Source organism: Helianthus annuus, chromosome 3 (assembly GCF_002127325.2).
Source record: "Helianthus annuus cultivar XRQ/B chromosome 3, HanXRQr2.0-SUNRISE, whole genome shotgun sequence".
In the NCBI taxonomy this organism is placed as follows: Eukaryota; Viridiplantae; Streptophyta; class Magnoliopsida; order Asterales; family Asteraceae; genus Helianthus; species Helianthus annuus.
The window spans coordinates 118,912,770-118,925,119 of NC_035435.2; positions in this window are offsets into that span (position 1 = coordinate 118,912,770).

Sequence of the window (12,350 nt, forward strand, 5' to 3'; positions counted from 1 at the left end):
TCAGCACGTCGAAGAACACTTGCAAGACACCATTTGATATCCATTAATTCCATCTCTTCGGCGTCTATTTGGTCGTAATCCTCTTTGGTGAGCATGGGATTTCTGATCCGACCAGCTACTAGACCCTCATAAGATAAAATACATAACCAAGTAGAGCCATGTGGTCTTTAGCAGTGTCTTCTGAGAAGCTTTGACCTTCTGGAAGATTTAGAGCTATGTTACACTGAATCACGTAGCCAATTCCAGTTTTCGTGCTTTGAGACTGAAAGCTTGTGTTTGATTCTTTAGGATTGACACTTGGATATGATGAGAATCCGCTGCTGCTTTTGGTTGAATTCTGATCAGCTTTTTCTATTGAATCTCCAGCACTGAAAGCAGTTTGGATTTTTAGACTTCTCTCAGATTCTGGAACCGAAACACCACCTTTGTAATACATCTTTACATCCTGTTGACCACTCGGATTACTCATCCTAGCAATCTTCTGTTGTTCCAGATCCTGACTTTCAATCTTTTCTATAAACTGAGATATAGTCAACCCATCATAAACACCAGTGTTTTTCAGAATCATCAAATATGTTCCCCATTCTTTCTGTGGTAACGCATCGGCTAACTTATCTACCCACTCTTCACGATCTTTTTCAATACTTAACATCGACATTTATCGTACAAGATAGCAGTATCTCTCAATCAGCTTCTTTGTGTCTTCACCCGGTAGACTGCTGCACAGATCAAACTCTTTCTTAAGCAACGCTTTCTTGCTCTTTATCATTTTCTAGCTTCCCTCAAATTTTACTTTAAGTGCATCCCAAATTGATTTTGCTGTTTTTTCGTGCTGTAGCAAGATAAAGATGTCTTCTTTGATCGCTTGCTGAAGCAGACTTATCATCATTTTCTCAGCTTTGTACATAGCCCGTTCCTGCTCCATGAATTCCGACAAATTTTTGGTAGTCTGCAATTCTGTTCGAGGCAACACATATTTCTTCAAGATACATTCCCACGATCTAAGATGGTTTGCCTGAACCCAGTTCTCGAATCTGTCTTTCCACCCGTAGTATTCTTCGATACTCATCAATTTCGGGGGCTTTTGGGTGGTTCCCGTCTCGTTCTCTAAGTTCATGGCCTGAGCAATCGCAGCTGGAGTAGACGGTGTTGCAAACGCGTTGTAGAACTCTGTATCCATGACTTTTCAACACGTTTTTCAATATCAGTGACAAATAAGCGAAACCAGGATGTTCAGATAAGCGGAACTAGGGTTGTCTGAATGAGCGAAACCTTGTTGACCAGATAAGCGAAACCTTTGAAGCGGATCTACTGATGTTCACATAAGCGAAACCACTTATGACCTTTGGAGCGGAACCTTAGTGTACTCAGGAGCGAAACCTTACTAAAAATGACACAAAAGCGGAACTACGATGCAGTTTGAAGTGAAACTACTCAAGTGAAACTCCAAATTGTCACTTGAAGCGGAACCTTTCAAGCGAAACTATCAAGTGTCCCTTGAAGCGAAACCAAGTCCGAAGGTCATTTTATCCATTTTTAGTTCGAATTTTGGTCTGAAACTTTCCAGGATTTGTTAATGTCCAGTAACACACAACCTGTGAAATTTTGAGCTAATTCTGACCATCACAACTTTCTGAATTGAAAATAGAAGGTGTAGAAGTAAGAAACAATGATGAAATCCAGCTAATTTCTGTAGAAAACCTCCTCCCAAGCTCTGATACAACTTGTAGGATCGAGGATAGACCCGAACGAGTCGTTCAGAGGCGTTCTTCTATGTTTCAGGTGCGGAATAACAAGAAACGTAGATAGAAATAGCTTGTTCTTCACTTAATCTACTGCTTTATTGATTTTGACAACGTATACAGCTCAATCGTCACACCGGCAGCACCTCGGTATGGAATTCGTCAAAGTTACAAATGATTTCGCTTTAAGGGTTTATATAGGTGTGAGGGTTTCGCTTCAAGTGACATGTACGAATAAGCGAAACCTTCCACTTTACCGTATAAGCGAAACCTCTCACTTGACATTCAAGCGAAACCTCTAAATAATGTCCCTATAAGCGAAACTAGCTCTCTAAACATATACACTCGCCTATTTTCTCGTATATTGTACCCTAATCTAATGAAAAGTTTGACTTGATCCAAGACGAAATCAACAGATGTAGTGCACCAACAAAATCCTTCTTTCAATCCTTCACATCATGTAAATGTTTAGATCCTTGATAGATCTTAGCTTGTTTATGTGGAAATCGGTTAGATCCGAGCTATTCATGGTGGATTGAGGCCAAAACATGATGTTCTTGAAGAACACCATGATGACATCATCCAAGAATGCTTAGATCTTGGTGATTTCATGGTTAGAATTCAAGATTTGAAAGATAGAAAGGTGTAGGAGCATGTTTTGATCAAGAAAGTACAAGACTTAGGACGAAAACTTACCGAAATTGGAGGAAATCTGAGAAAAGGTGAGGAGCACGAGCTAGCCGGTCAGAGAGTTTCCAAAAGTGGAAAGAATGACAATGACAGCTCTATTAATAGGCTCCAAAAGAGGAAAGGGTTGACCGATCGGCCAGGCATCCCGATCGGACAGTCCGTCCGATCGGTTGGGCTGTTCGATCGGCTGACAGCCTGATCGATCCACAGCCGGGTTCGAGTGTTCGGTGCGACGATTTTCGATACTTCAATTTCGATTGAGTACGATAGAGTTTCCTAGTCAAATTACTTCCGGTCCCAATCACTATATCTAACATACAATCATCTACATTTCACCCTATCCTTATGTTACCATTCGTCATAATTCGATTTCGATTGCATTCGATTTGAGTTTCGAGTTTCGATTGATCACCACACAAAACATAAAGTAAGCACGCACAGGTAACACATAAGGCACACACACACGTATAACAAGAACCGAAGTTCGCGTAATTCGAGATTCGAGTTCGATGATGGTTACATCGGTTTGATTACTGATTAGCTAACTTTATCGCATTGTTACTTCCTACTATTCACAGTCGTAAGTCGGTTCGCGTCGATTAAACATTCGATTACTTCGATTCATTCTGATTAACAACACTTACTCCACATAATACAATTAAAACATGAAATGACTAATTTTTAGTCAAAGAAGTCAAAGTTGACTTGGACTTTGACTTTGACTTTGACATTCGAAAACACGGGGTGTTACACCAACGCACCCGCGGTTTTCATGGATCTGATGAATCGTGTGTGTAAACCCTATCTGGACCGTTTTGTCATCATGTTTGTAACAATCCTCAAGAAAACCGACACCTTCGATTATTTTTCCGATACCCTTAAAATATTTAAAATGTCCCAATATGTCTTATATTACATCCCGTATGTGAAAACAGAGCCCAAAATAGATCATAACATATAAAATAAATTAAAAATAAGAAAAATGGAGTTGAGGCGGGCCGCGTAGACCCACCCCAACCATTCACGCGGGCGGTATCAAGGTTTAGACCTAATTTCGTTGAGTTTTAAGCTAAAGCGGGCCGCGTGAGTCCCCCATTAAGCTAACGCAGGCCGCGTGAGTCCCCCATTAAGCTAACGCGGGCCGCGAGGGTCCCAAAATCTGGCACGGCCCTGGGCCGCCACGTGGCCCAACACCCGAACAAGCTAGTTGATGACCCAGCTAAGCTACACAGTTGACCGGAGTCAACGCGGGCCGCGTAGGCCCTATGTGTGTATTACGCGGGCCGCGTGAGGACCAGATTTCAGCACTATATAAGGCCATCGGGTTTCACTTTCTGTCGCTCACAATTTCATTCTCAATCTCACTTTCTGAATTAGAGGCATTATAGTCGGGTATTATACCCCCTAAAATAGCGAGGTTCTGCTACGATGTAAGTATTATAACCCCTGGAGACGTATTAGATACGCTGCCCGATTGATCTAGGGTTCCGTAACGGCTGTCGTGGTTCTGCCTGACGTAGTCGTTGGACTGCCGTCTCGGGGAGGGTATTACTAATGTTAAAATGGGTTATTATACTAACACACGTGCATTTGTGTAATTTATAGATTATTCCCAGGAAATCCTTACTGAAAACCCTAAAACAGCAATGTGAGTTGATCCACTTTTTGTTAACTGTTTTTACAAAACCTTGAATACTTTTCCATGCGAATAACGGTTATTGAGTATTTGTAAGAATACAATTACAGTCGGTAAATTTGGGGTTTTGTATACAAAATTTGTTACCACCTGGTAAAGGAGTAACATGACCATAAGTCGGAACGACATTACCGTATGGTGGTAATTGATATAACTTGGAAACAAATGTAATTGCGGATGCGCCCTCAATACTGTTCAATGCGACTTTTTATTTAAACTTGATTAAACTGGGATTCACTCACCAGTATTTCCCACTGACAAAATATTTTTAAAACGCGTTTCAGGTAACAAAATGTGAAAGCCAAATAGAAGCCAGCTGGACAGCACTGAAGGCTTGGAAAAGTGGCAATAAATTTACCTAAAAGAAATAGATGTTTTTTCTGAAATAAAAATAGGATTTATTCCTATGAAATCGTGTGTACTGAAAACTTGGGTTTTACCCATGTGTTTAATGTAATGAAAATGTGGTATTTTACTCTGATTAAATATTTCCTAACTACGGTCCTGATGAAAATTTCCGCTGTCAAATTGAATAAATAACACGATACCACCGAAATTGGCTCGCGGCCGCCCGTTCCCGGGAACTAGGGATCGGGGGCTGTGACAGAAGGTGGTATCAGAGCTATGCCACTGATTCAGCCACAGAAGTGTTCTGCTGACATCAAAATTCGAAGTGTTAGGAAATAAATTACTGAAATTCATGCATAATTGTATTTTCTTGTTATGTGTTATCTGACTATCTGTTAGTTTACAGTATGAACGACCAAGGACCATCTGACGCGTATCGTCAATTGTCTGGTTCGCCTAGGAGCGAAGGCACCTCCTCTTCTCAGCCTGCCCTCTCAGGGTACTCTGCTGATACAGAAGAAGGAATCTTTGTGTTTAAGGCTCAATCTGAAGAGCCATTTCCTCAGAAAAAGAGGGGATGGTTCGATAGGGGAGCACATGAGCGTAGAAAGCGTATGAAAAAGTTACAGGAACAGCGAGTGTTAGCCGCAGCTAAAAGAGAAACCGATGCCTATGCCTGATCGGTGCATTTTAGGTTCACTCTAGTTTATATTAATTAGCATAAAAATGCATTGATAAGGATATAAAATATACTACTCTAGTAAGTTTTTATATTTTAGAGGTCATGAAAAAAAGTGTGCTTAAATGATAATATACAATTAATAAATGCTTTATTGGAATCTATGGATTGTAATACGAATGGTTGTGAATTGTGTGTGCAAAAGAATTAAAAAAAATGAATTATTGAGCTTACATTAATCCTAATTTTTGGATGTAGGAAAAGAATTATAGATGGACATGTGCTAGAAAGAGATGAAAGTTGCAGATTATGTTCACACGAAAAAACAAGATCATGAGAGGCATAAAGTGCAATTGTTTGGGCCGGTCACTTGTTTGGGCCGATCACTAACTGAATGTCCATATGGGGCCTTTTATCACAAATTAGATGAGACATAAAAAATTGCCTACGGCTATTACGAATGGGGACGGTTACGAGAATCGCAGAGGGAGTTACGTTTTGACTTTTTTGCACAGAAATCAAGAAAAAAAAAGGGGAAGTCTTGGTAGCACGTCATGGGTATATGCGGCTAATCTTCTAAGGGTTTCACTCCGGTGTAGACTTTGTAAGAATTCTAGGGTTTCAATATTTTGTTTATGATTTAATTTGTGACTAGTTGTATTTAACCATTTGAAACTTATATCAATTGTCTTGCATTTGTATTGGATTCATGAATTGTCGAATGAGTTATTAAATTTGACTTTGTGAAATGAATATGTGCAATTATGCCTTGCTATAGGTTAGGATTTACATGTTCTTGGTAACGAAGTGCGGTCCGTTGTCTATGACGTTGATAGCTCTTGACACCTAAGCCACGTAATACTAAATCCGTTAATAATCAAATGCAACTAAATTAAGTCTAACGTGTAGAAACCCTAGGTCTTGCAGTTGTCGAACCGGGTGTGAACCTTGTTCCAAATTATTGTTTTACTCATTTTAGTTAATCATTTTTTTATATAATTATTTTAAACAAACTTTGAAAAAAAAAGAAAATTAGCAAAATTCATAATCAATTTGTACACTTGTTTGTAAATACTTTTGCTAATTGAACAACTAGTGCGATACTGACCACATGCTCTTCGTGGATACGATACTCGACTTACCCTAGCTACCTAGGTTAATTGGGTTTTTGACTGATCGGGACGACACGGTCACGTCAAAATGGCGCCGTTGCCGGGGAGCTAGTGCGCTTAGTATTTCATTGCTTGTTCGATTTTAGTTTAGTTTTTTTTTTCTTTCTTTCTTGTATATTCGTGATTTTACTTTGGGTGGTCGAGCTTGTTTGTGCAGGTAGATGTTTTGCAGGTACCAGCTTTCAATATGAATTGGGTAGATGATGATCCATGTGAGTGTTGCGGAAGCGGAGAGCACTATTTAGAGGTGCTCTGTTTTCTACGAAAAAGTTCAAGCCAACAAGGAACGGGAAGACTACCTCAGCGGATTGTTTGAATATAGGAGGGCGGATTATGAAAATTTCAATGGTCCATCCTCATATTATCCATACGCTAGACCACCTCTACCACCGGAGCAAGAAAATAAATGCCCTTGTTGTGGAAAAGTTCACATACATGAAGATTGTCCAGTGTTTTGGAAAGATCCAGTGTTTTGGAAAGAAAAAATAAAGTCCGGTTACAAGCCACCTTCATATCAAGAATACTACCATTTAGAGATGAATTGCCACTATGAGCAAGAGCGGGATTGCAACAATCATGAACCCGAATTGCCACAATTCTCAAGTTACCGGGAGGAGTATGATGATTATTATAGTGAATACCCTCAACCGGCATCCGAAGAACCTCAAGATTCAATATGTTCCAAGTTCGATGCAATCATGAATGCTATCTTACTTCAAATAAAGAGATTAAGATGGAATTGAAGAAGGAACTTGAGGCGAAAGATAAAGCTAATGAAGTCTTGGCAAAGAAAGTGGGTCAACTCGCCGAAGAATTGGCTCAACTTAGACGAGACCAAGAGGTGTTGGCTAGTGGTACAATGGTGGATGGTGATGTGGTAAAAGAGGTTATAGATCTTCCTGAGCAAGAAGTTGAGTTTTTGAACCGAGCGGAAGACATAACACCGCAAGACGGGTCAGAACCGAAAGAAGCCCACGTTCATGCCTATCCTTCTCCCATACTTATCACTCCAACCAACAAAGTTGGGGATGAGGGTCCAGGTATAAGGATTCGAAAGGTAGTATTGCAAGACATTGGCCGGTTTGGTAAAAAGCGACCCCGAAGTTGTACAGTGCGTATGCCGAATATAATAAAAAGAGTATGGATTCGGCATGCCAAATACCGAGCGTATGTAGGCAACTCGGTAGGAAAATGTGCACTTCGACCACCATGAGAGGCAAATCGGGTATAATTGTTGTAGAGTTTGTACTATTATTTGTTTTATTTTTATTTTTATTTTTTTTTCTTTTCTTAGTTAAATGAACGTTGTGGGTGTGTTCCCTATATAACCCTCACGAGACCTACTCGTCCTCCCGAGCTATCGGGTGGTTTAAAAGGGCTTGTTGCATACGCTAAATGCAACCGTGATTCCTACGAAAGTGAGTTAGGTTTGTTGTTATTGTACATTATTTTTCCACATAAATCAAAGTAAATTAAGGTATGACTTGGTAATAATTTCATAAAAGTGGTAGAACTAGGTAACTAACAAATTTTGATGGTTGTGAGAAGCATGCTTCTACACAAGGGTTGAGATTTATAGGTACATTATGTTCGTGGGACGACCACTTTGTTGAAAAGATGAAGAGCACACAAGGAACTAGCGAAAACCAGGTGCATACGTTTCTTTTTACTTTTGATTTTTAGTTAGCAAATAAGTGGATTGTAAATTGTATTTTATTTTCTGGGGTGAAATTTTGGGGAGGTTAGCCGTGTCACATCCCTTGTGCGTTTTAAAAACTCTAGTTCTTACACATTGAGGACAATGTTTACCTCAAGTGTGGGGATGAGGGGAAATTTCAAAAATTTTTCAAAAAATGTCTTTGTTTGAAGCGATCTAAAAGACACAAGTAACTAAGTCAACGAGGGATGACACAACCCATTTGGTCTTTTGTCATGGTCAAGTTCAAGTTAATAGCATAACGGTATTTAGCGGGTGGTTATTTGGGAGTAATTCGCCTAAGAAACTAGCACATCATGCGTGTCACATACCATACCCTTTAGATATGTGAGGTTTTGAGCCACTTTTATATCATAGAATTACATATTTATGTTTCTTTGTTTGAGTGGACCATCAGTCATGTATTGTAGAACTTGCATCTTTTGATACGTTTGAGACCATAGACTGAATACAAGCACGAGAATGATTAAGGCATTAGGTGAACCTTTTTCCTTTAAAACCAATTATTTATCCTTACCCAAACAAATCCCCTAGTCGCCCACTTTGAGCCTAAACCTTTCGTTTGACAACCCGTTTAGCCCATAACCGTTAAACCTTTTCTTTTAAACCCGTGTGATGAAAATTCGATTGTAGGATTATTTGTTTGTATAGTTGTGTTTGCAAAAAAAAAAAAAAAAAAAAAAAAAAAAAATCAATCAGAAAATGTTGCGAAAAAAAAAAGAATAGATAATTGTTGAGAAAAGAACAAAAATATATGTTCTTAGTTTGAGAAATAAAAGGCTAAAGTTGTTGCCTTGTAGTTGATGTTTATAGTTTAGTTTTGTTTAGAGTAGCCGTTGTAATAAAAATCGAATTTCTCATCACCTTAGCCACTAAAAAAAAATCCTATTCCATACCCTTAACCTAGCCCCGTTACAACCCTCCAAAGACCTTATGACTTGTTCTTAGTATTCGTGTCCGGTGGTGGAGAACGATTGAGTTGCAAGCCTATGCGGGTACGTGTTCTAATCGGTTTGAGTGATTATTTCAAAAGCGCTAATGCATCAACTATTAGCCAATTTTTAAACCGAGTTGAGAGAACATTGTGAGGGATGTGCATGATTTGTTGGTTTCACAGGCGGGTTAATCTTGGATAACCACTTTTACATGACTAATCATTTATTGCTAAATATGTCGAAAATTGTAAAAAGCTTGAACCGGACATGACATTAGACCTTAACCTTAGTCTCGGGAATGGGATGTGTGTTTCTCGTTCGACCCACGTGAAAGTGAAAAGCAGATTTGCTTGAGGGCAAGCAAAAGACAAGTGTGGGGATGTGATCGGTGCATTTTAGGTTCACTCTAGTTTATATTAATTAGCATAAAAATGCATTGATAAGGATATAAAATATACTACTCTAGTAAGTTTTTATATTTTAGAGGTCATGAAAAAAAGTGTGCTTAAATGATAATATATAATTAATAAATGCTTTATTGGAATCTATGGATTGTAATACGAATGGTTGTGAATTGTGTGTGCAAAAGAATAAAAAAAATGAATTATTGAGCTTACATTAATCCTAATTTTTGGATGTAGGAAAAGAATTATAGATGGACATGTGCTAGAAAGAGATGAAAGTTGCAGATTATGTTCACACGAAAAAACAAGATCATGAGAGGCATAAAGTGCAATTGTTTGGGCCGGTCACTTGTTTGGGCCGATCACTAACTGAATGTCCATATGGGGCCTTTTATCACAAATTAGATGAGACGTAAAAAATTGCCTATGGCTATTACGAATGGGGACGGTTACGAGAATCGCAGAGGGAGTTACGTTTTGACTTTTTTGCACAGAAATCAAGAAAAAAAAGGGGAAGTCTTGGTAGCACGTCATGGGTATATGCGGCTAACCTTCTAAGGGTTTCACTCCGGTGTAGACTTTGTAAGAATTCTAGGGTTTCAATATTTTGTTTATGATTTAATTTGTGACTAGTTGTATTTAACCATTTGAAACTTATATCAATTGTCTTGCATTTGTATTGGATTCATGAATTGTCGAATGAGTTATTAAATTTGACTTTGTGAAATGAATATGTGCAATTATGCCTTGCTATAGGTTAGGATTTACATGTTCTTGGTAACGAAGTGTAGTGCGGTCCGTTGTCTATGACGTTGATAACTCTTGACACCTAAGCCACGTAATACTAAATCCGTTAATAATCAAATGCAACTAAATTAAGTCTAACGTGTAGAAACCCTAGGTCTTGCAGTTGTCGAACCGGGTGTGAACCTTGTTCCAAATTATTGTTTTACTCATTTTAGTTAATCATTTTTTTATATAATTATTTTAAACAAACTTTGAAAAAAAAAGAAAATTAACAAAATTCATAATCAATTTGTACACTTGTTTGTAAATACTTTTGCTAATTGAACAACTAGTGCGATACTGACCACATGCTCTTCGTGGATACGATACTCGACTTACCCTAGCTACCTAGGTTAATTGGGTTTTTGACTGATCGGGACGACACGGTCACGTCAATGCCCAGGATATGCTTAATAGGGGTATAGCCAATATCCATATTTTAGCAACCACTGCAGCTGACCCAAACCTAGAACAAATGCTAGCACCCCAACCACAACCACCAATTCCTGATCAACCCATGGAAATAGAAAACCCTGAAAACCAAATAGAAATGCCTGATTTCAACCCGGAGGAGATACCTAGGGTACCTGCACCAAATCCCCTAGACCCAAATTACGATCCCTGGTGGGATGATGTTAGGGATTATGTGCAACGGTACCCGATACAGGAAAATGTGCCAATCCCCAATCTAGGAGCCTACCCAGGATTAGATCCTCAAGATCCCTATTACGATAGTGATGCCTACATTAGGGAGATCTTAGAAAATCCTTACCCATACCAGGCCCCTATACCTCCGTACCAGGAACCCGCACCCCATATTCCAAACCCAGTCCTAGAACCTGCACCCCAAATGAGTGTAGAAAACGTACAAGAACTTAGGACTTTCGGTGAGGAAATTTTAGAAAGCAGTGAGAGAATGCGACAGGTGGGAGAGCGTCTCGTATGGAAATACGACGAGCGCAATATGGATTTTTGGATGAATCCATATCCATGAATGTGATGGCAGGAACGGTAGTAATAATAATATAATATAATATAATATAATATAATATAATATAATATAATATAACATAACATAACATAACATAACATAACATAACATAACATAACATAACATAACATAACATGACATAACATAACATAACATAACATAACATAACATAACATAACATAACATAACATAACATAACATAACATAACATAACATAACATAACATAACATAACATAACATAACATAACATAACATAACATAACATAACATAACATAACATAACATAACATAACATAACATAACATAACATAACATAACATAACATAACATAACATAACATAACATAACATAACATAACATAACATAACATAACATAACATAACATAACATAACATAACATAACATAACATAACATAACATAACATAACATAATATAATATAATATATGTGTGTATGTGTTAGAAAAAAAAATTACGGATGCATACTACTAGTAGTGCAGCTTTACGTTTCAGTCGGTATTGTAATTTTAAATTTCAGTACTGGTGTGAATAGATGCATAATATATGAATAGAGTAAAAGTCGCAATGCTCGACGCTTTTGACCAAAAGTGTGTGACATGTGATTGGCTATATTCAAATATTAATTGTGATATTAATATTTGGTAAATGTTTAAAATTCAGATGGACAACGAAGTGAATCAGGAAAACTAGAATGATAATATTCAGAACGACAACCACTCGAATAATGATAATCTGAATAATGAGAATCCGAACAATAACAATGGAAACCAAATGGATAATAGTGTCGTTCAGCACATAGTGGCACAAGGAATTATAGATGCAATGCCGTTTATTATTCAAACAGTTCAAGAAGCAAATAATAAAAGTAAGCATAGCAGTAAGCGACCAAGTGAACCAGAACACAGCGTGAACAATGGACCAGTACTTCAAGTGCCCATTCCCAAAAGAAGAAGAACCATGCCATATGGTTGTTCTTACAAATAATTCTGGTCCTGTAAACCAATAGAATTCTCGGGCAATGAAGGACCCATTACAGATCTACGCTGGATAGAGAAAACTGAAGCTGTTCTGAAAATAAGCAAGTGTGCTGAAGAAGATAGGATCATGTTTGCTTCTAATTTATTTAAGAATGCAGCCCTAGAATGGTGGAACACTATCCTCCAGTCAAG